At 45.1% G+C, this 27,432-nt stretch overlaps 2 long non-coding RNA genes across 3 annotated transcripts in view; one reads left to right on the top strand and one right to left on the bottom strand.

The window, feature by feature from the left end:
• Positions 1-227: 227 nt before the first annotated feature.
• LOC140491278 (uncharacterized) overlaps positions 228-27,432 on the top strand; it is a 104,100-nt gene continuing 76,895 nt past the window's right edge. For both annotated transcript variants that reach the window (XR_011963269.1, XR_011963270.1), the window contains exon 1: positions 228-580. This is a non-coding gene — a long non-coding RNA (uncharacterized lncRNA). The remainder of the gene's footprint in view (positions 581-27,432) is intronic.
• Positions 9,984-17,709, bottom strand: LOC140491279 (uncharacterized). The gene is made up of 3 exons (XR_011963271.1): positions 17,500-17,709; positions 16,913-17,157; positions 9,984-11,224 (listed from the first exon to the last, which is right to left on the bottom strand). It is a non-coding gene; the product is annotated as an uncharacterized lncRNA (long non-coding RNA).

The raw sequence follows: 27,432 nt of genomic DNA, 5'->3' as shown, positions 1-27,432 counted from the left end.
TGGAATTTTTCAGGCGAAACTCATCTGCACTGTCCGTTCTTTTTTTCTGATTTTCTTTTATATTCTGTTTCCTGAAACATTTTTTTCTCTAAATTTTTAATTTAAAAAATCTTAGGGGAATGTCGAATGAGAGAGCCAGAATGCAAATAAGGTGTGGAGGTGCAAGACCACGAGTTCTGAAATCCAATAGGGTGTTTAGTCTGGGCTTGGAAGAATTCTGGGTAATCCAAGATGGAGGACGGGAAAATTTTCTGGCTGTAAGAGCTGCACCTTTTTTTTGAGGTATTTTAGGTGTTGGAGGTGATTTCCTTGAATTCCAGGAGCAGCAATTACTGTTTTATATGGTTGCATTGTTTTGGTACTTTGGAAAAAAAATCAAAACAACAGCAGATTAAAAGGGAGAAGAGCAGACAAAGGAAGCACATGGTGAGAGAGAGAGAGAACCTGCGCAGTTACCGCCTTTGCTGTTTGAATTCGTGTATCGCTGGACATCGGAGTGCACCTGGAAAAATTAACAGAGAAATTTACAACTAATCTTGGAGGATCTCTTAGGCGAAGTTCACAGCACAGAATCAGATGAGTAAGTTGTTGTTTTAAGTCTGTCCAAGAGAAAGGCTGCAGCAGTGAGTATAGTGGATTCTTTCCTGATGACTTGTTTTTGGAGCTAAGTCTCTTGATTAAACTTAAAATATAAGCCATAGCCTTTAATTTAACCTGGGGCAGTGTTTGTAGAGAAATAAGATGGTTTTTTTTTTGGGTCTGCAGATTGTGAAGGAGCAAGAATGGCCTTTGCAGTGATATGTACTTCTTGTCAGATGTGGGAGTTCAAAGAGAGTGTAAGGGTTACTGCGGATTATGTCTGCCATAAATGCTGTTGGATGCGAATATTATCAGATAGAGTGGATCAGTTGGAGACATAGATAGAAGCGATGAGGAATTTGCAACAGCAACAGTATGTGACGGATGGCAGTTATAGGAAGGGGGGAAAGTCTCAGATACGGTCACACAGATGGGTTAACTCCAGGAAGGGTGAGAGAGGTTGGCACCTACGGCAGGAGTCCTTTGTGGATATACCCATTTCAAACAGGTATGCTGTTTTGGAAAATGTTGGGGGTGATGGATGCTCAGGGGAACGTAGTACGAGCAGCCAAGTTTCTGGTATAGAGACTGGCTGTAATGCAACGAGGGGTATGTCGGCTTCCAAGAGATGAATTATGTTAGAGGATTCTGTAGTCAAAGGTACAGACAGACGTTTCTGTGGCCAGCAGAGAAAAAGCAGAATGGTGTGTTGTTTCCCTGGTGCCAGGATTAAGGATGTCTCAGCGAAGGTGCAGAATATTCTCACGGGGGAGAGGGGCCAGCAAGAGGTCATTGTCCACAGCGCAACCAACGACATTAGAAGGGAAAAGGTTGCGATTCTGAAAGGAGATTACAGGGAGTTAGGCAGAAATTTAAAAGGGAGGTCCTCAAGAGTAGTAATATCTGGATTACTCCTAGTACTACGAGCTAGTGAGGGCAGAAATAGGAGGATAGAGCAGATGAATGCTTGGCAAAGGAGCTGGTGTATGGGAGAAGGATTCACATTTTTAGATCAGTGGAATCTCTTTTGGGGCAGAAGTGACCTGTGCAATTGCACCTAAATTGGAAGGGGACTAATATACTGGCAAGGACATTTGCTAGAACTGTTTGGGAGGATTTAAACAAGTAAGGTGGGAGGGTGGGACTCAGGGAGATAGTGAGGAAAGATATTGATCTGAGACAGGTACAGCTGAGAACACAAGTGAGTAAAACAGTCAGGGCAGGCAGGGACAAGGTAGGACTGATAAATTAAACTGCATTTATTTCAATGCAAGAGGCCTCACAGGGAAGGCAGATGAACTCAGGGCATGGTTAGGAACATGGGACTGGGAGATCACAGCAATTACGGAAACATGGCTCAAGGATGGGCAGGACTGGCAGCTTAATGTTCCTGGATACAAATGCTACAGGAAGGATAGAAAGTGAGGAAAGAGACAAGGGGGAGTTGCATTTTTGACAAGGGATAGCATTAGAGCTGTGCTGAGGGAGGATATTCCCGGAAATACATCCAGGGACGTTATTTCGGTGGAACTGAAGAATAAGAAAGGGATGATCACCTTATTGGGATTGTATTATAAATCCCCCCCATCCCCCCACCCCCCCACCCCCAATAGTCGGAGGGAAGTTGAGAAACAAATTTGTAAGGAGATCTCAGCTATCTGTAAAAATAATAGGGTAGTTATGGTAGGGGATTTTAACTTTCCAAGCACAGATTGGGACTACCATAGTGTTAAAGGTTTAGATGAAGAGGAATGTCTTAAGTGTGTACAAGACAATTTTCTGATTTAGTGTGTGGATGTACCTGCTAGAGAAGGTGCAAAACTTGACCTACTGTTGGGAAATAAGACAGGGCAGGTGACTGAGGTGTCAGTGGGGGAGCACATTGTGGCCAGCGACCATAATTCTATTTATTTTAAAATAGTGATGGAAAAGGATAGACCAGATCTAAAAGTTGAAGTCCTAAATTGAAGAAAGGACAATTTTGATGGTATTAGGCAAGAATTTTCGAAAGCTGATTGGAGCAGATGTTCGCAGGTAAAGGGACGGCTGGAAAATGCGAAGCCCTCAGAAATGAGATAACAAGAATCCAGAAAAAGTATATTCCTATCAAGATGAAAGGGAAGGCTGGAAGGTATAGGGAATGCAGGATGACTAAAGAAATTGAGGGTTTGGTTAAGAAAAAGAAGGAAGCATGTCAGATACAGACAGGAGAGATTGAGTGAATCCTTAGAAGAGTATAAAGAAAGTAGTAGTGCACTTAAGAGGGAAATGGGGAGGGCAAAACGGGAACTTGAGATGGCTTTGGCAAACAGAATTAAGGAGAATTCAAAGGGTTTTTACAAATATATTAAGGATGAAAGGGTAACTAGGGAGAGAATAGGGCCCCTCAAAGATCAGCAAGGCAGCCTTTGTGTGGAGCCACAGAAAATGGGGGAGATACTAAATGAATATTTTGCATCAGTATTTACTGTGGAAAAGGATATCGAAAACATAGACTGTATAGAAATAGATGGTGACATCTTGCAAAATGTCCAGATTACAGAGGAGGACGTGCTGGGTGTCTTGAATCGGTTAAAAGTGGATAAATCACCAGGACCTGATCAGGTGTACCCGAGAAGCTAGAGAAGTGATTACTGGGCCTCTTGCTGAGATATTTGTATCAATGATAGTCACAGGTGAGGTGCCAGAAGACTGGAGGCTGGCAAACGTGATGCCACTGTTTAAGAAGGGTGGTAAAGACAAGCCAAGGAACTATAGAGCAGTGAGCCTGACCTCGGCGGTGGGCAAGTTGTCGGTGTGAGTCCTGAAGGATAGGATGTACATGTATTTGGAAAGGCAAGGACTGATTCGGGATAGTCAACATAGCTTTGTGCGTAGGAAATCATGTCTCACAAACTTGATTGAGTTGCAATGTTTGTTAAGATTTGTAGCTCAGGTTGAGGTTTAGGGTGTAAGTTTGCTTGCTGAGCTGTAGGTTTGATATCCACACGTTTCATTACCTGGTTAGGTAACATCATCAGTAGCGACCTCCAAGTGAAGTGAGTCCTAGGAGCACACAAACCCACCAACACTCTCAAACAAAAACTAACAAACGTAAAAGACTCAGTACAACCCATGGACAAAACCAACGTCATCTACAAAATTCTATGCAAGGACTGCCTCAAACACTACGTACGACAAACAGGAAGAAAGTTAGCCACCAGGATACACGAACACCAGCTAGCCACAAATAGACACGACTCTCTCTCCCTCGTAGCTCTACACATGGATGAAAAAAAACCACCATTTCGTCTGGGACAACACATCTATCCTGGGACAGGCTAAGCAAAGACATGCCAGGGAATTCCTAGAGGATTGGCACTCCAACCACAACGCCATAAACAAACACATAGATCTAGATACAATCTATCAATCCCTCAGAAACACAACAGGAAACGACATCACCACAAACCCCAGGAACCCCATCCAGGAGAAAAATATAAGTAGAATGCAGGAGACAACAAGTTCGCTTCACTTGGAGGTCGCCACTGATGATGTTACCTAGCCAGGTTATGAAATGTCTGGATATCAAACCTACAGCTCAGCGAGCAAACCTACACCCTTGATTGAATTTTTTGAAGAAGTAACATAGAAGATTGATGAGGGCAGAACAGTAGTTGTGATCTATATGGACTTCAGTTAGGCGTTTGACTACTTTCCCCAAGGGAGACTGATTAGCAAGGTTAGATCTCATGGAATACAGGTGAAAAAGCCGTTTGGATACAGAACTGGCTCAAAAATAGTGGTGGAGTGTTGTTCTTCTGACTAGAGGCCTGTGACCAGTGGAGTGCCACAAGGATCGGTGCTGGGCCCTCTAAATGTTATTATTTACATAAATAATTTCGATGCGAGAATAAGAGGTACAGTTAGTAAGTTTGCAGATGACACCAAAATTGGAGGTGTAGTGGACAGCGAAGAGGGTTACCTCAGATTACAACAGGATCTGGACCAGCTGGGCCAATGGGCTGAGAAGTGGCAGATAAATGCAAGGTGCTGAATTTTGGGAAAGCAAATCTTAGCATGACTTATACACTTAATGGTAAGATCTTAGGGAGTGTTGCTGAACAAAGAGACCTTGGAGTGCAGGTTCATAGCTCCTTGAAAGTGGAATCGCAGGTAGATAGGATAGTGAAGAAGGCGTTTGGTATGCTTTACTTTATTGGTCAGAGTATTGAGTACAGGATTTGGAAGGTCATGTTGCGGCTGTACAGGATATTGGTTAGGCCAATATTGGAATATTGCGTGCAATTTTGGTCTCCTTCCTATGGGAAAAATGTTGCGAAACTTGAAAGGGCTGAGAAAGCTTTACAAGGATGTTGCCAGGGTTGGAGGATCTGAGCTACAGGGAGAGGCTGAACAGGCTGGGGCTGTTTTCCCTGGACCGTCGGAGGTAGGGGTGACCTTATAGAGGTTTACAAAATTATGCGGGGCATGGATAGGATAAATAGACAAAGTCTTTTCCCTGGTGTTGGGGAGTCCAGAACTAGAGGACATAGGTCTAGAGTAAGAGGGGAAAGATATAAAAGAGTCATAACGGGCAACTTCTTCACGCAGATGGTGATACATGGATGGAATGAGCTGTCGGAAAGGCATTTGGATGGGCATATGAATAGGAAGGGTTTGGAAGGATATGGGCCAGGTGCTGGCAGGTGGGACTAGATTGGGTTGGGATATCTGGTCGGTACGGATGGGTTGGACCGAAGGGTCGGTTTCCATGCTGTACATCTCTGTGACTCTATGGTGCAGTCTGGAGACTGTGGCCGGTATGTCCTGGAAACGTGGCCAGCTGCGGTCTGGAGACTGGGCCTGGTGTGACCTTGATTTGCCCAGTGCAAATGAAGACTGTGACTGGTCTGATCTGGAGACTGGGCCCAGTACGATCAGCAGACTGAGCCTGGTGCGGCCTGATGAGGCCAGAAGATTGGGGCCAGTGTCGTCTGGAGACTGGGACCGGTATTGTCTGGAGACTCGTTGCTGGCACAGATTCGGGTGTAAGGGACTTTCCTTCATATCCTTCTGTTGGACTTGCATTTATTATTCTTTTAATTTTGCACCAAATGCATTCGAATCTCTACCTTAGTATATTGATCCTAAGATGTCGCCACAAGCAATGACATTGCAAACGTTTCACTGCATTCATTATAGTGCACGTGCCAGTAAATCCCAATGTGACAGAATCACTGCCTTTGATGTATTTTCCAAACAAAGCTCTTCCTTCTGCAGTTGGTGATATTGCAACACTTTAAACACAAGAGTGCGAATCAAATGGAAAGAGAGTGAGGAGGGGCATTTTAATCAACATTTCAATGGTTTCCCTCCCAAAACAATAGAAACCATATGATCAGAATTGCAGATACAGAGATACATACAATAATACATTAAATCTCTTACTACAGTTGTGGGCAAATTGTTGGAAAGGGTTATAAAAGAGAGAATTTATAATCATCTCGAAAGGAACAAGTTGAATAAATATAGTCAACACGGTTTTGTGAACGGTAGGTCGTGCCTCACAACCCTTATTGAGTTCTTTGAGATGGTGACCAAAGGGGTAGATTAGAGTAAAGTGGTGGATGTGGTTTAAATGGATTTCGGTAAGGCGTTTGATACGTTTCCCCACGGTAAGCTATTGCACAACATGCTGAGGTATGGGATTGAGGGTGATTTAGCGGCTTGGATCAGAAATTGGCTAACTGAAAAAAACAGAGGTTGATGGTTGATGGGATATATTCATCCTGGAGTTCAGTTACTGTTGGTGTACCGCAACGATCTGTTTTGGGTTCACTGCTGTTTGTAATTTTCATAAATGACCTGGATGAGGGCATACAAGGGCGGTTTAATAAATTTACAGATGACATTAGTGTGATCGAGTTCGGGATGGGGCTGAAGGATGTTGGACACAGAAGGACACAGATAAACTGCAGAGCTGTGCCGAGTGGTGGCGAATGGAACTGATTGCGGAAAAGTATGACGTGATTCACTTTGGAAGCAACAACAGAAATGAAGTTTACTTGGATAATGGAAGGATTCTTGGTAGTCCAGTTGAACAGAGAGATCTGGGAGTCCAGCTATATAGATACCTTAAAGTTGCCACCCAGATTGATAGATTTCTTAAAAAGACATTCGGTGTGTTGAGTTTTATTAGTTCAGAGATTGAGTTTCGGAACCACAGGATCATGGTGCATCTGGAAAACACTCTGGTGTGGCTGCACTTGGAGTATTGCATAAGTTCTGGTCTCCACATTACAGGAAGTATGTGAAAGCTTTGGAAAGCATTCAGAGGAAATTTACTGGTATGGAGGAAAGGTGTTACGAGGAAAGACTGAGGAACTTTTGACTGTTTTCGTTGCAAAGTAGGTTGAGAGGTGAATTAATTGAAACATATAAGATAATCATAGAGATACATATGTCGGACAGTGAAAGCCATTTTCCTCGAATTGTGATGGTGAGCTCCAGGGGACGTAATTTAAATTTAGGGGTGATAGATATCGGTCAGATATCAGAGGGAGTTTCTTGACTCAGAGAGTAGTAAGTGTGTAGAGCGCCCTGCCTGCAACAGTAGCAGACTCACCAATTTTAAGGACATTTAAATGGTCATTGGATAGACGCATGGTTGGAAATGGAATTGTGTCGGTTAGGTGGGCTTCTGTTTGATTTCACACGTCGGTGCAACATCGACAGCCGAAGGGCCTGTACTCCGCTGAAATGGTCTTGTTTTATCACACATGGAGACACAGGCGAAAACTTCACCTCCACCCAGTCCCCGACACACACATTCAACCATAAACAAAAATGTATATGCAGCCATTTGGCCCCTCATGCCTGCCTGGCCATGGGAAATAATGCAGGACAAGTGACTGAGCTGGTAGACTGCGAGTACTTTCGGACCAGTGACTGTAACTCTCTTAATTTGAAAATACCTCTACAAAAGAACAGGCCTGGTCCACAAATTAACGTTAGAAATTGGCCAAGGCCAATTGTTATAGCATTAGGCAGGGTTTTTTTTTCTCGAAATGAGTGAGAGGAGACTGCAGATTGAGCGATGTATGGCAAATGGGAGTCTTTCAAAAACGAGATAGTGAGAGCTCAGGGACACGTTGTTCCTGTTAGTGTGAAGTGCAATGCCAGCCAGAGTAGGGGCAAGGCATAACAGGGGATATTGAGGCTCTGGTCAAGAAAAATAGAATGAGGTAAACGTCATGTATAGGCAGCTGGGATCAAATGAATCCCTTGAGCGTACATGGTGTAGGAGAACACTTATCAGAGAAATCGGGAGGGCAAAAGGGGAGCACGAGATAGCTTTAGCTGATAATGCTAAAGAGATTGGAAAGAGATTTTACAAGAATATTAAGGGAAAATGAAAAACTAGGGAGAGAATAGGGCTCTTAAAAATCAATTAGCTATCTAGGTGTGGTTCCACAGGAGATTAATTAGGTTTATTAGATTTATTTTCACGTGTACTCACATGAGGGCAGTGCAAAATTTACTAGTTGCCACATGTGACACAATCTTATATACAATGTTCCCCTCCCCCCAAGGTACAGGATCTTGGTTAAAAGCAAAAAAAAACGAAAACAAAGTTTAAACATACAATATTGCAGCCCTTCTTATCATGCTAGAAAAACACAGCAACACAGTCAACAGTTCAACAACAGCGTCCTTATGAAACTGTCCATGCTGGGTTCACACTCCTCACAAGGATTTGGCCGCCCAGCCTCCCAACTCAGCTCTCTTACAGCCTGTTCCTGCTCGATGGGTGAGATCTTGTGCAAATATATTGCGTCATATTTACTGTGGATAAAGACATGGAAGCGATGGCACTCAGAAATAAAAAGACGTGACTTTTGAAATGAGGCCATAGTACAGGGGAGGAAGTGCTTGAGGTCTTAAAATGCACAAGCGTAGATAAATAACCAGGACCTGTTCAAAGTATCCCAGATCATTGCAGGAATCTGGGGAAGTAACTGAGGGGCTGTTTGCTGAGATATTTGTATCATTCCTTAGAGTTATGAGGAAAGGTTACTGGATTCGGAATGTTAACACTGATTTCTCTGCATAGATGCTGCCAGGCCTGTTGTGCTTTCCTAGTACCTTCTGGTTGGTTTTCCTGATTTACAGCATCCGCAGTTCTTTAACATTTTATTTGTATGATTGCCAGCCACGTGGGAGGCACTGGAGGTCTGGAAGACAGCTAATATTGTGATATTATTTTAAAGAAACGTCTGATTAGGAAAGCCAGGGAATTGCATACCGTTGAGTCTGATGTCAGGCGTGTTTGAATGTTCGGAAGAAATTCTGAGAGACAGGATCTCCATGTATTTAGAAAGGCAAGGACGGATCTTGGATTGTCAGCACGGCTTTCTGTGTGAGAAATTGTGTCTCACAAACTTGAGTGAAATGTTTCAAGTGGTGATCTGGAAGTCATATGAAGGCAAAGCAGCATACGCAGTAGACGTGGACAATAATGAGGCCCAACAGGGTTCCATATGATAGCCCAGTTAATAAGGTTAGATTGCAGCGAGAGCGAGACAATAAGATACCAAATTGGCTTGACAGTATAGGACAGAGTGTGCTGTCAGAGACTTGTGACCAGCGTTAACACAAGGATCAGTGCTGGGTCAGTTGTTGTTTGTTATTTTTATAAATGATTAGGATGAAATAAGTTCGTAAACTATGTCAAAAGTGCTGGTATAATGGACAGTGAAGATGGTTACTTAAAAGGAAATTGAGATCATGATCAACTGGGCCAGTGGGCCGAGGTTTGCCAGATGGATCTTCATACAGATAAATGTGAGGTGTTGCATTCTTTCAGACAAACCAGTGTCGGATTTACATATTAGTGGTAGCGCCGAGGGGAGTGTTGTCATTCATAGAGACCCAGAGGTGCAGGTAGATATTTCCTTGAAAGTGGAGTTGCAGGTAGACAGAGTGGTGAAGAAGGCAGTAGGAACACTTACTTTCGTCGGTCACAGCATTGAGTATATGAGTTGGGACATCATGTTGTAGCTGCACAAGAGAATGGTAAGGCTGCAGTTGGAGTACAGAGCACAATTCTTTCCGTCCTGCTACAGGATGGATGATATGAACTGGGAAGTGTACAAAAATATTTATTTTTTGTGACAGAGACTGAAAGTTTTCGGATGTAATGATAGCCTGGATAGGCTCGGAACTTTTCTCAATTTTGCCTAGGAGGCTGAGGATGACCTGAGAGCAAATAAAATAATGAGGGATATGGATTTGGTGAATAGCAAAGGTGCCTTCCCAAGGGAAGAGTTGTTCAAAACCAAAGTTCACAGTTTTAAATGGGGACTGGGTGTTTGTGGGGGTGGGGGTGGGGGTGGGGGGTGCGCGGTGAGGTGGGTAGAGATTTAAAATGGATCTCAGTGGTAAATGTTTCACACAGACCGTGCTGTGTATGTATAATGCTGTGTATGTATAATGAGCTGTCAGATAAAGTGGTACAGGGAATTACAACGTGTAAAAGACAATTGGATGGGTGCATGGATAGGTTTAGAGGGTTATGTGCCAAATGCAGACAAATAGGATTAGATCAGTTTAGGAAACCTGGTGAACATGGACAACTTGGGCCGAAGGTTCTGTTTGCGTATGGCATGACTCTAAGACTCTATGACCCTATAACACAGATTTCATCGCCAATTCTTTGTTACCCACAATTCATTTCTCAGTTAAAAACCCTCTTTAACGATCGAGCTCCTCTTGCTTTGAAAAGAGAATTCTTCACATTGAAGTGGTAATGTAGACCACAACAGTAGCAGAAGCAGAATTATATGCAAAGAACAGTAACTTTTGGCCTGGAATAATCCCTTTCCAACCCGCTGATCAGTGTCGAGTGTGGGTGAACATGCAATGGTCAGAACCATGTCTACAGAAACCTGATGATAATCTGTTAAAGCTCCTGCACTTGGTTGCCTCCATGCCAAACAGCAAAACTAACAGACAGAGAGGCTGAAATGATGACAAGATCAACTGATTAGATCAAAGTGCTGCAGTACTATCATATTCAGTCATAAATATTCAGGAGAATAAACAATTTATCAGAGTAGAGGACTCCACGAATATCCCCATCCTAAGTAATGGGACATCCTTGTACATCATGTAAAAGTCAATGATGAAGTATCTGCATTATCCCTAGCCAGCAGTGTTGAGTCGATGATCCGCTTCACCCTCGACATGATGCCAGTCTTCAACCAATTCCATTCACTATATGTGACATGAAGAAACAGCTCAACATAGCAGGTACGATAAAGGCAATGGGTCTTGACACCATTCCTGCAATAGGACTGAAGATTTGTGCTGCACAATGAGCCATGCTCCCTGGGAAGCTGTTACATTCCAGCTCCAACTCTGACATCTCCCTGGCAATGTAGAGAATTACTCCACTATGTTCCGACCATGAAGAGGGCAATAATTACAATCTGACCAATTACCGTCCCCTTAGTCACATCGCGCTTGTCAATCAGTAGTGGGTCTTTTTGAAAGAGCTGTCAAGCAGCACAGAAATAACCTTGCTCAGTGTGGTTTCTGATGAGTCCCTATTTTGAGATGATGCTGTTGTGGAAATGTCACTGGATTGCCAATGCTCTGCCAGCTGATGGAAGTTAATAACAATTAATAAAATATCGAGATATAAAATCTGGTGTTAGTAATAGTGACATTGAAGCCAATGCTCATTGTGAGCACAAATTTACTTCTCTAATGTACTTTCAGGAAGCAAATCTCCGGTGCTTTCCTAGTCTGGCTTAAAAGTGACTCCAGATGCACAGACATGTGATAAACTCTTCAATGGTCTCTGAAACAGCCAAGAAAGACACCCAATTGTATCAAGGTGCTCCGATGTCTTACAGGATAAAACCAAGCACAACACCTGACACCAGCCTTGGTATTGGAAAAGGGAATGGGAAACACAGTCCTGTTGACTGTACAGAGACTTCCTTGTTAACATCTGAGAGCTTGTGACAACATTTATAAAGGTTTACCACAGACTGCACAGAAATGTCAGGGAAGAATACGCCATTTTAAATATTCAGCCTCGCCGATTCTAGTTCAAGGGAGAATTCTCCGAGTTCAACACACTGAGTGCGGACATTTATCCTCATCTCAATGCAGAATGGCCTGTATGTACCTCATACTGTGTTGCCTTGTTTTAGACGTCAAAGTCAGGGGAATTATCAACCGTGCTTCCAATCTGTCTCATCCTGTCAGTCTTATATATTGCACTGACATCTTCACACATTTCCCTGAAGCCCATGGATACAGGCCTAGTTGACCCAAACTCTGCTCTCACAACAAGCCTGTCATCCCAGAGATCAGTCTGTTCATCCTTCACTGCACTCCCTGAATGTCAGGTTTATCCTTTATTAAGTAATGAGACTAAAACTGCATACAATACTTCACAATGTTCATGATGAGGTCTCACCAAGGTCCTGTGGAGCTGCAGTAAGATATCTTTACTCCTGTACTCAAAGCCCCTTGAAATGAGGGTAAACACATCATTTATGTTCCCAACTGCTTTTCGTTCCTGCAAAATTGATTTCAGTCTCTGGTGTACAGGGAGTTGCAGGTCAGATTCAATGTTACACCTTCACACTTGATGGGACTGTGTACACTGGGCAGCGTGCCAATGTCATTCCCAGTATCGACTTCTGACTTTAGAACTTACTGCTTTGCATTGACCTCTGAGGTCTGCGAAGGAGGAAACAAGAAACGACCATATTCCCTTTCTGGATCAACATGTTTAACCAACCCCTTTTCAAATGGTTGACTGCCATTCTATATTTCACAGCAAAATGCACCGCATCACAACTATCTCCATTGCCCTTCATCTGCCAAGTATTTGCCCATTTACTCCACTTTCTTAATTCCCTTCGTTTTTTTTCGACAGACTCCTCACCACTCACAATCCCACATCATTCAGTGCCATCAGCAGGTTTGCGAGTAATGCATTTGATTCCCTCAACTCAGTGTTTGAGATATTTTGGGAATAGTTGGGGCCCGAGCACTGCTCCCTGTGATATCTCACGATATTTTCACTCCAGAAAAGGATATTTTTAATCCTATACACTGTTTCCTGTCAGCTCTCCCATTCTAACACCATGTTAATATATTAGCCCCATTCCCATTCGGTCTGATTTTACACACTAGGCTTGAGACTACATCAAAAATCTTCTGAAGACCCAAATGCACTGTATCCATTGAGTCTCCATAATGAATCTGACATTCACTTTCTCAAAGATGATTCCCATTTCATAAACCTATATGGACTGTGTATATGCCCATTAGTTATAGTTTGTTCCAACCGTTTATTTACCAAATGCAATGGAAAATTAACAAACTATACATTTACTGTGAAATCTGAAAAATAATGCTTTTCTAAATTTACTGCTGTGCTAAGTGCAGCCAGGAGACTGCTTGTCTTTGTTTGAAACTTTGTAAACATTCAACTTGACCTTGCCACAGTCGAATTCAGCGAAAGCTGAGGAAAGCATTAGGACAGTTATGGCCACGACCAGGGAATGAGAAAATAACAACTTAAGTTTTCCCTGTCTTTGCCCATGAGAGCGTGATAAGAATGGTATAAGAGGAGTGTCGGAATTCTGCTCAAGTGGCCTTTTCATAAGACATCTGACCGAATTTATTGGGTCGGTTCTTCGGAATCTGAAAAAAGCTCTTTTCTTGGCTCTTGCTAACAGTTGAGTCCAGTCGATTTAATTTCCTCGAGATTAAACTTTTGTGTCTCTAGTATTGCTGGGAAGATTTTTATTTGCTTTGTTTTCTGTGAAAACAGAACTTCACAGGTCTGCCATTTCCCTATTGGCTATTCTCCATTCTCTGGGTTCAGACTGGAAGGAACTTGAACTTGTCCCTTTAACAGTTCACTGTTATAACTCTTCTTAATATACACTTCAGAAACCCATCAATTTCTGTCTTAGAATTTTCAATGATTGATCTTCCACAATCATACGATCACAGAAACAAGGACTCTGTACCATCAGAAATACAAAACAGTCTACATGATTCTCTCTTTCCTGGATCAGGCCTGAAGCTGGGGGATGTTATACACTTCGAAAACTCGTCCAAGTACTTTTGAACGGTTGTGAGGTTAACTTGACAACTCCGCTCTCAGGAAGTATATTCCAGACCTCAACAATCTCTGAGTGAAACACAATCCTCAAATCCGCTCTAAACTTCACACCCTTCACTTTAGAAAGCTGTTCTTGGTCCTTTGACAAAAAGGAACAGCTGCACTCTATCCGCCCTGTGCACGCCCATCGTAATTTTCTCCTTCTGAATCACGATCCCCTCCGCTCCAAATAAAAAAAAACATGAGCTTATCCAAACTCCCTCCATAGATGATATGCCACATTCCAGGGAACATGTTAGTGAATCTCCTCTGCACCCTCTCCAGTACAGTCACATCCCCCCAGTAATTTTGCTCCCAAAACTGCACACAGTCTTACATCTTTGCCTAACCAATTTCCTGTACAGCTCTTATAATCCATGTCTCGATTAATAAAGGCAATGTCTATTGTCCACAATGCCTTCTTAACCAGCCCTTTTCTTGTCCAGTCACATGTCGTGATGTGTGTAGAAGTACCTTCTGAGCTTCCTAGTGTGCCGCCATTCATTGAGTACTCTCCTTTCTGGTCCTTCATCAAAATTGCATCACTTCATATTCAGCAGGGTTATGTTTCATCGGCCATGGATCTGCCCTTCTGATGATTCCATCTATATCTTCCTGTAACATAAGGCTTGCCTCCTCATTGCCAAACATACACTTATTTATCACAATCACCTACCATCCTCAACATTCACGTCGACACCATTTTAAATACCACAAATAAAAGGGGAGAGAGGACCGATCCATGTTACACCAGGGGACACCTGTCTCCAGTCACGTAAACAGCCCTCTACCACCAGGCTCCGTCTCCTGCCACTAAGAAAAGTTTGGATATAACTTGCCAAGTTACCTGTCATATCATTTGATTTTACTTCATATATAAATTTACCATGTTGGGGTTTGTCAAAGCAATTGCTGAGAAGCCATATAAATGAACTCGTTGAGAATTTTCAATAGAATTCTGTTGGCATGACTTCCCTCTGATAAAGCCATGCTGACTGTTCCTGATCAAACATTGTCTCTCAAAATGCCGATCCATTTTCTCTTTCTCTATATTCCCCAATAATTTCCCTAACACTGAATTGATCATTATTGGTCGATAGTTCGCTGATCTATCTCCACCACCCTTCCTGCAAAATGCAACCACATCTATCCTCTAGCATCTCTCCGGTGGTCAGATTCTACTTAAAAAGTTAATCAGAATCTTTCCTCCCTTGTCTCAAACATCAGAATGGGATAAAAATCATCCAGAGAATTTGTTCAATTTTATACCAGCCAAAACTATCAATCCTCGCTTACATCTTTTATCAATCTGTTCAAGACCTTGCCAGTTCATCTTCTCGATTTCTGTACCTTCGTCCTGATTCTCCCAAGTAAAACAGATGTGAATCTCTCATGCAATCATCTGTCAGTGTTCCCCAGCTTCATCTAATGATTGTCCCCTTGGTTTCTCATAGGTTATAATTGTGCCCTGACAATATTATTCTCCTTGATTTCCTTGTGGAATATCTTTGGATTCTCCTCAAACTTACCTGCTCACACTACTCCATATCCCTGTGTTAGTCAGTCCTCTCAGTTTCGTTAAGATTACTTCGCATTCATCGAAACTCGAGGGAACAAAGTATTTGAAGAATGCAGTGCAGGAAAAGCACAGTCCGTCAGGTAGCATCCCAGGAGCAGGAGAATCGACGTTTCGAACAGAAGCTATGTGTCAGGAATGAGGATGTGGCCCAGGGAGCTCAAAGGTAAATTGGAAAGGATGAACTGGACAGAGGGTTGCTGGGAATGCGAGACTCCACCCTCCTCTCCATCCTATCACTATCACCCCAACCTTCATCTACCTATCGCATTCACAACTATTTTTCCCCCAGCTCTACCTCCTCCCATTTATCCATCAGCCCCCTTGGGCCCCCTCATTAGTGAGGATGACCTTGTGCTCGAAACATTGATTCTCCTGCTCCTCGGATGATGCCTGACTGGCTGTTCTTTTAGAGCACCACATTCTTTGTCTCTTTGGAACACAGACTGAGTTGCCTCATCAGAAAATCTTGCCATTTGAGGCATTAATCTGGAGAATGTCCATTCAGTATATGTGATCAGTATATTCTTCCTTAGGTCACGACACAAAAACTGTACACAGCACTCCAGGTATAGTCTCAGCAACATCCTGTATAAGCAATGCAGGACATACTGATTTTTAGTAGGAGTAAATTACTGCTGATACTGGAATCTATAGTGAAAACAGCAAATGCTGGAGATCACAGCAGGTCAGATAGCATCAACAGAGAAAGACTTCTAGTCTGGATGTCACTTCATCATGTAAATTATCATTCCATTTAAATGAATTCAAACCCAAATTTTACCTTCATTTTTTGCACAGGTTCCTCCTAATACCTAATGCTTTTTTCTAATAAATTACTGTTTGACTTATTTTTGAAAAAAAAAATCTTGATGAATACCTAACGATATCACATCCATTAGTTCGTTATTGTTGATATCTCACAAGAGATGTTTTCAAGCAAAACATTTGAAAATTATGACTTTCCTTTCGTAAATGCAGGACTTTTCTTTTGAAGGTTGCTATCACTTTCTACATGACTAATATCGCATTAGTTGAAATAGATTCTATCAGATTTCCCACTGTAGATGACAAATTAACTAGTCTGAAGTTCTCTCCCACTTCTTCCCATCTTAAATCGTTTGACGCATTTATCACCTTCCAAAGAGAATACGGAAAAATACAGTGATCCCCAAGGCAATCAAAACGCGCATTTCTGCTTTCTCTGAAGTTTCAGTTCGAATTACATCTGGTCCGTCAGACTTGCCAATCCTGAATCCACGTATAAATCACACAACATCGGGTCAGAGTTCAACAAGTTTATTTGGAAGCACTAGCTTTTGGAGCGCTGCTCCTTTATCAGGACAATCATCTGATGAAGGATCAGCGCTCGGAAAGCTAGTGCTTCCAAATTAACCTGCTGGAATATAACATAGCGTAGTGTGATTTTTAATTTTGGACACCCCAGTCCAGCACTGGCGTCTCCAAATCATGAATCCAACTATGTTTTCAAATACTACCTCGTCACTAATATGAATGTTGTTAGTCATTAGTTACGCCAGTGCCTTGGTCATTTTGAATTCCTGGGAGATATACTGTACCTTCCTCCATGACTTGATGGCTTGGCAGAACGCCCCTCCCAGCTTCTTAACACAACACACCTCACTCCGTCACACAATCACAAATTGATGAGAGTCTGCATGTTGCGTGAAACAGTCTGTGCTTCACGTTAACTTGTCCCACTCGATAATGTCCTGTTCAACCTACTGACTGGCTGCTTTCCATTTCAGGGCTATTTACGGTGTTGCCTTCCTGAGCAAGTTGGATTCCCAATATCTTGTGGATCCTGGAATGGATAACATAAGAAGGCATCAGTCATTTCTTTGTGATAATCTCAGCCTGGTGAGGGGAGATTTGAACTACCAGGGCAAGAATGATCATTGCTCACAAAGGGTCAGCACAAGCCTGTACCTTGCACAGAATAGCAATGTCAATGGGAGCACATGGACTTGTGGAGACGCACAAACAATATTGTCCTATTACTGCGATCTGTACCCTGAGCAGGGTATTAATCACCAGAAACTCATGCTATGTGGAGGTGATTGCTCACTTCGGGAAAGTTGCATTTGATGCATCAATTTTAAGAAAAAATATTACTCAACAAATATTTTTACAGTTTCAGACTTACAGTTTCTTTCATAGATTGTGATGTCTGATAACAAACTCCTATTGCAGAACTCCGAGGTACAGACTGTTCTTAGTATTATGTTCCAGGCTGAATGTCCTTCACCCTAATGCTGGGAGTATTAAAGGTCAAACAGATTTTGTAAGCGAATGGATTGACATGTAAAAGTGTGACATTTTTGCCATCAGAAATGTGTTTAAAGGAGGTCAGGATTGGCAGCTCGATATTTTGACATGTAGGAACTATAGGCAGGAGATGATGTTATTTTATTAATTTAGGAGTCAATCATTGCAAAAGGAAAGATGATGTATTGGAATTAGTTATGACACAGGGTAAACCCATCTGCGAATTTAAAACAGCCACACAGAAAAAGCTCAATTCGAGCTGTAATCTGTTAAATTTTGTGTGTCAAATAACTACTCCAGATCTCATTACTTAAAGTAAAAATTAACTACTTTAATCTTTAAGTCCAAAAGACAGCAAGTATTTATAACATATTTCACTCAAACGTAATGTTTAACTCCCCCTCTAAAATACTGGTCAGTTAAAAACTCCGATTAAGATTTACATTAAAAAACTTATTATTTCAAACTCAGGAAGCTTTCGGTTCTTCTCCGCAGATTCTTGTCTTCTTCTTCTTCGGTATTCTGCTTCACGGGTCTTTCATAGATAAAGCGACCTTTCAGAGAGCAGGTCTTTCTGTAAGCAGGCTCTGCTTCTTGGTGCTGGCTGCTGTTTGGGCTCAGAATAATTGTTCAAAATGTCTGATATTTATACCCCGAAACATCTGATCATCTCATTGGACTAGTGCTGTCAAAAAATTTGATTGCGTTTTGTTAACTTCGTGCATAAAATAAACTGATTGGACAAATTCGAATTTGTTGTGTACTATCGCAACACAGCTCCAGCTGGCAGTTTCCATCCACGAATATATTTCTAAGTTATTCACAACACTTCGTGCCAGCCAATAATTTCAACTCTATTAAAGGTACAGTAGACGTTTAAAACTTAATTATACCACCCTCGTTCAGTAAAAAAAACTGTCATAATGAAAAGATAGCTTCATTCCCTTTTCACTCTTCCATAAGAACATACCATAACGTACAGATAATGTTAATCTAAGTTCATATTAAATTTTTCGCACGTATCTTATATTGGATAAATACAAATTTCATCTAAAAATTATCAGTTAAATCTGCAAAAACGCATCAGCGATTGCATTCTTCCGATGGACAACATGTACAACTTTAAAATTAAAAGTCTGTAACATGCGACTCCAATGAAATAGTCTCATATTCTTGCGTTTGAAGCATTTTAAGAATGTAATTGGATTGTGATCTGTATACAAGTCCGTCTCCAAAATTTTGTTTGTGACATCCACATTAAAATCTTATAAGGCCAGTACTAAACTCAACAGTTCTTTTCCGATCGTGGAGTATTTGCTCTTTTGGATTTTGAGTTTCTTCGACAAGTAACCAACTGGTAGTTCAATCAAACATCATCTTCCTGCAACAGGACAGCTGCCAATTTAAATGTTTTTGAAAAGTTTGGGATAGCTAAAACTAGTTTGGTGGCTTATATTGCTTTGAAATGTTCGAATGCCTCCGGGCATTCTTCTGCTTTCCAAACATTTGTGTTCTTCTGCAGCAAATCGGTTAATGCTGCCACTACACGGCTAAAGATTGGAGCAACCTTCGATAGAATCCACTTAGTCCTATGAATTGAAGCATCTCTTTCTCCGAGGTTGGTCTTAGAAATTATTCAATGGTCTTCTTCTTTGCGTTCCATGAGGTCAACCTTCCATGACCCAGGAACATCACCTCTGTTTTGCCGAATTCCGTTTTGTTTAAGTTTATTGCCAGTTTTGCTTCTCGTAGTCGTTCAAAGAGCTCTACTAACTGTACCATGTAATCATTCCAGGACATACTAAAGTTTACTACATTGTCCAAATTGACTGCGTCGTTTGTCAACACAGCCATAACACTGCTCATGAGTCTTGGGAAAGTGGCAGGTGCTTTCTTCATTCCAAAGAACATTGGTTTGATTTGATGTAGGCCAATTTGGTTTTACAGAAATTTATTTCGCCATCTCTGATAAAGGTTTCTGCCAGTAACCATGCAGTAAGTCCAACTTGGTGATGGAACTAGCTCATCCAAATTTCTAAAAGCAGTCCTCCAATGTCAACATTGGATACGCATCCGATTTTGTAATGGCATTTCGATTCCAACAATCCACGCTAAAGCTTTAAGTCCCATGAGGTTTGGGAACTAAGATGATCAGCGAATTTCACTCGCTCTTGCTTGTTTCGATGCTGTACTCACAGAGCATGGACTACGCCTCCTTCTGGACCTCTCTGGCTTTGATAGAATTTAGCCGATGGGGTGTTGTTTTATCGGAACTGCATTCCCTACGTCTACTTAATGTACAGTTGCATTAGTCCTCCCCGTCTGATTTCTACATGTCATCATACTGCAGTAACAAATCTTTCAAAAGCATTTTTGCTCCTGAGTCAGAAATTTCACTTACCTATCCCACTCCTCAAGGATGTCTTCATTTAAACATATTCATAGGAGCATCAAAAACCATAACATCTGGATTTGATTTCTTTCTTTGCAGGATAATAACTAACATCTGCTTCTCCGTTATTTTTCTCTACTATAGTATGATTTCCACATGACCTATCAATACAGTTTTTTTCTGCGTGGCATCTTTAGTCATTAGTTTACCCGACTCAACTTTTTCTCAATTGGATAGGAACCACTAAAGCTGGCTTTAAATGGATCTCCTATCACTGGTTACAATACTAACACAAACACATCCATTACGGTTCACAAGTACGGGTAACCAATTTTAATTCTGGAGGAGCTTACACTCAACTTCCCACTTCTGTCTTTGACTGGCTCTATTCTTACACTAGTTATTATTTTCTTCCTCACCTATACAAAGCTTTAGGATTCTCCTTTATTCTATTTGCTAAAGACTACTCATGTCCTCTCTTTGCTCTTCTTAACTCTCTCTTTAAATCCTTCTTATCTAATCTGTAACTCTTCATCATCTCATTGTCACATAAGCCTCCTTCTTCTTCTTAACAATAGATGTAATTTCTGTAGTAAACCACGGTTCCCTTACATTATCACTTCCACCCTGCCTGACAGGGGCATGCTATTTAAGGACACGCGAGGTCTGTTCTTTAAACCAGCTTCACATTTCGATTATCCCCATCCCCTGCATTTTGCTACCCCATTCTATGCATCATAAGTTCTGCTTAGTCACGTTATAATTGTCCTTGCCCCGTAGATAACCCTTGGCCTGTGGCATGTACCTATCGCTTTCCATAACTAAACTAAACGTGTTTCTGGAGGTTATACACATAATAAAAGGTAGAGGTTCTAGAGAATGCCAGAATTATGGGGCGGTATGGAAATGCTGGAGCAGTTTACAGAGATCATGAGAGTCTAGTTGTTGGATGAGGTTTACAAAGGTGGGGAGTGGGGCGTGGCTGGACAAGATTACAGCGACAGGATATATTTGAGAGCCGCTTAGAGAGATATGTAGGTTGTAGGGGCTGAAGTAAGTCACAGACAAAGGGAAATATGTAGATGATGGAGGAGGTTAGAGAGATAGGGAGGAATGTAAGGTTTGGAGGTGATGAGAGAGATAACGAGGGATGCAAATTTTGGAGGTGTTTCGAGAGATAAGGAGGGATCTGAGTTTGAAGGAGATTGCAGAGTTAGGGAGAGTTTGAGGAGTTTGAAGGTATTAGTGAGATGGAGAGTGGTGTTGGATTTGAAGGAGGTTTGAGAGATAGGAAGGTGTGTAGGCTTTGGAGGTGATTAGAGAGATAGGGAGGGATCTGGGTTTAGAGTAGGTTGCAGCAATACGGAGGGGTGAAGGCGGTGGGGAGTATTGGAGAGATAGGGAGGTGTATAGTGTTTGGAGTAGGTCAGAGAGATAGAGAGGGTGTAGGGTTTGGACTAGGTTAGAGATATGAGGAGGGATGTTGGATTTGGAGAAGGTTAGAGAGACAGGGATGGGTGTAGGATTTGGAGCATGTCAGAGAGATAGGGAGGGGTGCAGGGTTTGGAGGAGGTTAGAGAGTTGGGAGGAATCTCTGTTTTGAGGAGGTAAGAGAGCCAGGGAGTGGAATAGGGTTTGGACAAGTTTAGAGAGATAAGGAAGGATCTGGGTTTGGAGGAGTTTAAGCGATAGGGAGTGTTATGGGGGCTGGAGTAGGTGAGAGAGATAGGGAGGAGTGTAGGGTTTGGAGGAAGTTACAGAAGTAGGGAGGTGTAGCATTTGGAGGAGTTTAGAGATGGGGATAGGGTAGGGTTTGGAGGAGGTTACAGAAATAAGAGGGGTATGGGGATGGAATAGGCTAGAGAGACTGGGATGGGTGTCAGCATTGGAGGTGTTTAGTGAGATAGTGAGGGGTGTAGGGTTTGGAAGATGTTACAGATATAAGGAGGGGCATAGAGTTTGGAGGAGTTTAAACAGACAGGGAGGAGGAAGATTCTGCAGATATTTACAGTGATAGATTGGTTGATGAAGGACAGACAAGGGACAGAGAGTAATTGAAGGAGTGAGACCTTGGAGTGTCCAATCACGAGAGCCAAAGAATCAGTGTCATCCACACAGGAGAAGCCTTTCTGCTGACTGTAATAAAAGCCGTGTAGACCCTGCAAACTCCTTTTTCCTAATGCATTGGAGTTTATGCCAGAATTGAGAGAGATGTCCGCCAGACTGCTCAGGCAACAATGTGACATAACAAAACCTCAGGCGGTCAGATCAAACACTGACACGGAAACCTCCTGCTGACTCCCCTCCCTCAGCCTCACTGTGTCAGATCAAACACTGACACAGAAACCTCCTGCTGACCCCCCTCCCTCAGCCTCACGGTGTCAGATCAAACACTGACACAGAAACCTCCTGCTGACCCCCCTCCCTCAGCCTCACGGTGTCAGATCAAACAATGACACAGAAACCTCCTGCTGACCCCCCCCCTCCCTCAGCCTCACGGTGTCAGATCAAACACTGACACAGAAACCTCCTGCTGACCCCCCTCCCTCAGCCTCACGGTGTCAGATCAAACACTGACACAGAAACCTCCTGCTGACCCCCCTCCCTCAGCCTCACGGTGTCAGATCAAACACTGACACAGAAACCTCCTGCTGACCCCCCTCCCTCAGCCTCACGGTGTCAGATCAAACACTGACACAGAAACCTCCTGCTGACCCCCCTCCCTCAGCCTCACGGTGTCAGATCAAACACTGACACAGAAACCTCCTGCTGACCCCCCTCCCTCAGCCTCACGGTGTCAGATCAAACACTGACACAGAAACCTCCTGCTGACCCCCCTCCCTCAGCCTCACGGAGTCAGATCAAACACTGACACAGAAACCTCCTGCTGACCCCCCCCCCCCCCCCTCCCTCAGCCTCACGGTGTCAGATCAAACACTGACACAGAAACCTCCTGCTGACCCCCCCCCCCCCCCTCCCTCAGCCTCACGGTGTCAGATCAAACACTGACACAGAAACCTCCTGCTGACTCCCCCCTCCCTCAGCCTCACGGTGTCAGATCAAACACTGACACAGAAACCTCCTGCTGACTCCCCCCTCCCTCAGCCTCACGGTGTCAGATCAAACACTGACACAGAAACCTCCTGCTGACTCCCCCCTCCCTCAGCCTCACGGTGTCAGATCAAACACTGACACAGAAACCTCCTGCTGACTCCCCCCTCCCTCAGCCTCACTGTGTCAGATCAAACACTGACACAGAAACCTCCTGCTGACTCCCCCCCCCTCCCTCAGCCTCACGGTGTCAGATCAAACACTGACACAGAAACCTCCTGCTGACCACCCCCCTCCCTCAGCCTCACGGTGTCAGATCAAACACTGACACAGAAACCTCCTGCTGACCCCCCTCCCTCAGCCTCACGGTGTCAGATCAAACACTGACACAGAAACCTCCTGCTGACTCCCCTCCCTCAGCCTCACGGTGTCTGATCAAACACTGACACAGAAACCTCCTGCTGCCCCCCCCTCCCTCAGCCTCACGGTGTCAGATCAAACACTGACACAGAAACCTCCTGCTGACCCCCCTCCCTCAGCCTCACGGTGTCTGATCAAACACTGACACAGAAACCTCCTGCTGACCCACCCCCCTCCCTCAGCCTCACGGTGTCAGATCAAACACTGACACAGAAACCTCCTGCTGACCCCCCCCTCCCTCAGCCTCACGGTGGCAGATTAAACACTGACACAGAAACCTCCTGCTGACCCCCCCCTCCCTCAGCCTCACGGTGTCAGATCAAACACTGACACAGAAACCTCCTGCTGACTCCCCTCCCTCAGCCTCACGGTGTCAGATCAAACACTGACACAGAAACCTCCTGCTGACCCCCCTCCCTCAGCCTCACGGTGTCAGATCAAACACTGACACAGAAACCTCCTGCTGACCCCCCTCCCTCAGCCTCACGGTGTCAGATCAAACACTGACACAGAAACCTCCTGCTGACCCCCTCCCTCAGCCTCACGGTGTCAGATCAAACACTGACACAGAAACCTCCTGCTGACTCCCCTCCCTCAGCCTCACGGTGTCAGATCAAACACTGACACAGAAACCTCCTGCTGACCCCCCCCCCTCCCTCAGCCTCACGGTGTCAGATCAAACACTGACACAGAAACCTCCTGCTGACCCCCCCCCCCTCCCTCAGCCTCACGGTGTCAGATCAAACACTGACACAGAAACCTCCTGCTGACCCCCCCCTCCCTCAGCCTCACGGTGTCAGATCAAACACTGACACAGAAACCTCCTGCTGACCCCCCTCCCTCAGCCTCACGGTGTCAGATCAAACACTGACACAGAAACCTCCTGCTGACCCCCCTCCCTCAGCCTCACGGGGTCAGATCAAACACTGACACAGAAACCTCCTGCTGACCCCCCCCCCTCAGCCTCACGGGGTCAGATCAAACACTGACACAGAAACCTCCTGCTGACCCCCCCCCTCCCTCAGCCTCACGGTGTCAGATCAAACACTGACACAGAAACCTCCTGCTGACCCCCCCCTCCCTCAGCCTCACGGTGTCAGATCAAACACTGACACAGAAACCTCCTGCTGACCCCCCTCCCTCAGCCTCACGGTGTCAGATCAAACACTGACACAGAAACCTCCTGCTGACCCCCCTCCCTCAGCCTCACAGTGTCAGATCAAACACTGACACAGAAACCTCCTGCTGACCCCCCCCCCCTCAGCCTCACGGTGTCAGATCAAACACTGACACAGAAACCTCCTGCTGACCCCCCTCCCTCAGCCTCACGGTGTCAGATCAAACACTGACACAGAAACCTCCTGCTGACCCCCCTCCCTCAGCCTCACGGTGTCAGATCAAACACTGACACAGAAACCTCCTGCTGACTCCCCCCTCCCTCAGCCTCACGGTGTCAGATCAAACACTGACACAGAAACCTCCTGCTGACCCCCCTCCCTCAGCCTCACGGGGTCAGATCAAACACTGACACAGAAACCTCCTGCTGACCCCCCTCCCTCAGCCTCACGGTGTCAGATCAAACACTGACACAGAAACCTCCTGCTGACTGCCCTCCCTCAGCCTCACGGTGTCAGATCAAACACTGACACAGAAACCTCCTGCTGACCCCCCCCCCTCAGCCTCACGGTGTCAGATCAAACACTGACACAGAAACCTCCTGCTGACTCCCCCCCCCTCCCTCAGCCTCACGGTGTCAGATCAAACACTGACACAGAAACCTCCTGCTGACCCCCCCCCCTCAGCCTCACGGTGTCAGATCAAACACTGACACAGAAACCTCCTGCTGACCCCCCTCCCTCAGCCTCACGGTGTCAGATCAAACACTGACACAGAAACCTCCTGCTGACCCCCCTCCCTCAGCCTCACGGTGTCAGATCAAACACTGACACAGAAACCTCCTGCTGACTGCCCTCCCTCAGCCTCACGGTGTCAGATCAAACACTGACACAGAAACCTCCTGCTGACCCCCCCCCCTCCCTCAGCCTCACGGTGTCAGATCAAACACTGACACAGAAACCTCCTGCTGACCCCCCTCCCTCAGCCTCACGGTGTCAGATCAAACACTGACACAGAAACCTCCTGCTGACTCCCCTCCCTCAGCCTCACGGGGTCAGATCAAACACTGACACAGAAACCTCCTGCTGACTCCCCTCCCTCAGCCTCACGGGGTCAGATCAAACACTGACACAGAAACCTCCTGCTGACCCCCCTTCCTCAGCCTCACGGTGTCAGATCAAACACTGACACAGAAACCTCCTGCTGACCCCCCTCCCTCAGCCTCACGGTGTCAGATCAAACACTGACACAGAAACCTCCTGCTGACCCCCCTCCCTCAGCCTCACGGTGTCAGATCAAACACTGACACAGAAACCTCCTGCTGACCCCCCCCCCCCCTCCCTCAGCCTCACGGTGTCAGATCAAACACTGACACAGAAACCTCCTGCTGACCCCCCTCCCTCAGTCTCACGGTATCAGATCAAACACTGACACAGAAACCTCCTGCTGACCCCCCTCCCTCAACCTCACGGTGTCAGATCAAACACTGACACAGAAACCTCCTGCTGACCCCCCCCTCCCTCAGCCTCACGGTGTCAGATCAAACACTGACACAGAAACCTCCTGCTGACCCCCCTCCCTCAGCCTCACGGTGTCAGATCAAACACTGACACAGAAACCTCCTGCTGACTCCCCCCCCCTCCCTCAGCCTCACGGTGTCAGATCAAACACTGACACAGAAACCTCCTGCTGACCCCCCCCTCCCTCAGCCTCACGGGGTCAGATCAAACACTGACACAGAAACCTCCTGCTGACTCCCCCCCCCTCCCTCAGCCTCACGGTGTCAGATCAAACACTGACACAGAAACCTCCTGCTGACTCCCCTCCCTCAGCCTCACGGGGTCAGATCAAACACTGACACAGAAACCTCCTGCTGACTCCCCCCCCCTCCCTCAGCCTCACGGTGTCAGATCAAACACTGACACAGAAACCTCCTGCTGACTCCCCTCCCTCAGCCTCACGGTGTCAGATCAAACACTGACACAGAAACCTCCTGCTGACCCCCCCCCTCCCTCAGCCTCACGGTGTCAGATCAAACGCTGACACAGAAACCTCCTGCTGACCCCCCTCCCTCAGCCTCACGGTGTCAGATCAAACACTGACACAGAAACCTCCTGCTGACCCCCCTCCCTCAGCCTCACGGTGTCAGATCAAACACTGACACAGAAACCTCCTGCTGACCCCCCTCCCTCAGCCTCACGGTGTCAGATCAAACACTGACACAGAAACCTCCTGCTGACCCCCCTCCCTCAGCCTCACGGGGTCAGATCAAACACTGACACAGAAACCTCCTGCTGACCCCCTTCCCTCAGCCTCACGGGGTCAGATCAAACACTGACACAGAAACCTCCTGCTGACCCCCCTCCCTCAGCCTCACGGGGTCAGATCAAACACTGACACAGAAACCTCCTGCTGACCCCCCTCCCTCAGCCTCACGGTGTCAGATCAAACACTGACACAGAAACCTCCTGCTGACCCCCCCCTCCCTCAGCCTCACGGTGTCAGATCAAACACTGACACAGAAACCTCCTGCTGACCCCCCCCTCCCTCAGCCTCACGGTGTCAGATCAAACACTGACACAGAAACCTCCTGCTGACCACCCCCCTCCCTCAGCCTCACGGGGTCAGATCAAACACTGACACAGAAACCTCCTGCTGACCCCCCTCCCTCAGCCTCACGGGGTCAGATCAAACACTGACACAGAAACCTCCTGCTGACCCCCCTCCCTCAGCCTCACGGTGTCAGGTCAAACACTGACACAGAAACCTCCTGCTGACCTCAGCCTCACGGTGTCAGACCAAACACTGACACAGAAACCTCCTGCTGACTCC

Source organism: Chiloscyllium punctatum, chromosome 19 (assembly GCF_047496795.1).
Source record: "Chiloscyllium punctatum isolate Juve2018m chromosome 19, sChiPun1.3, whole genome shotgun sequence".
In the NCBI taxonomy this organism is placed as follows: domain Eukaryota; kingdom Metazoa; phylum Chordata; class Chondrichthyes; order Orectolobiformes; family Hemiscylliidae; genus Chiloscyllium; species Chiloscyllium punctatum.
This window is presented reverse-complemented; position numbering and strand designations above follow the sequence as displayed.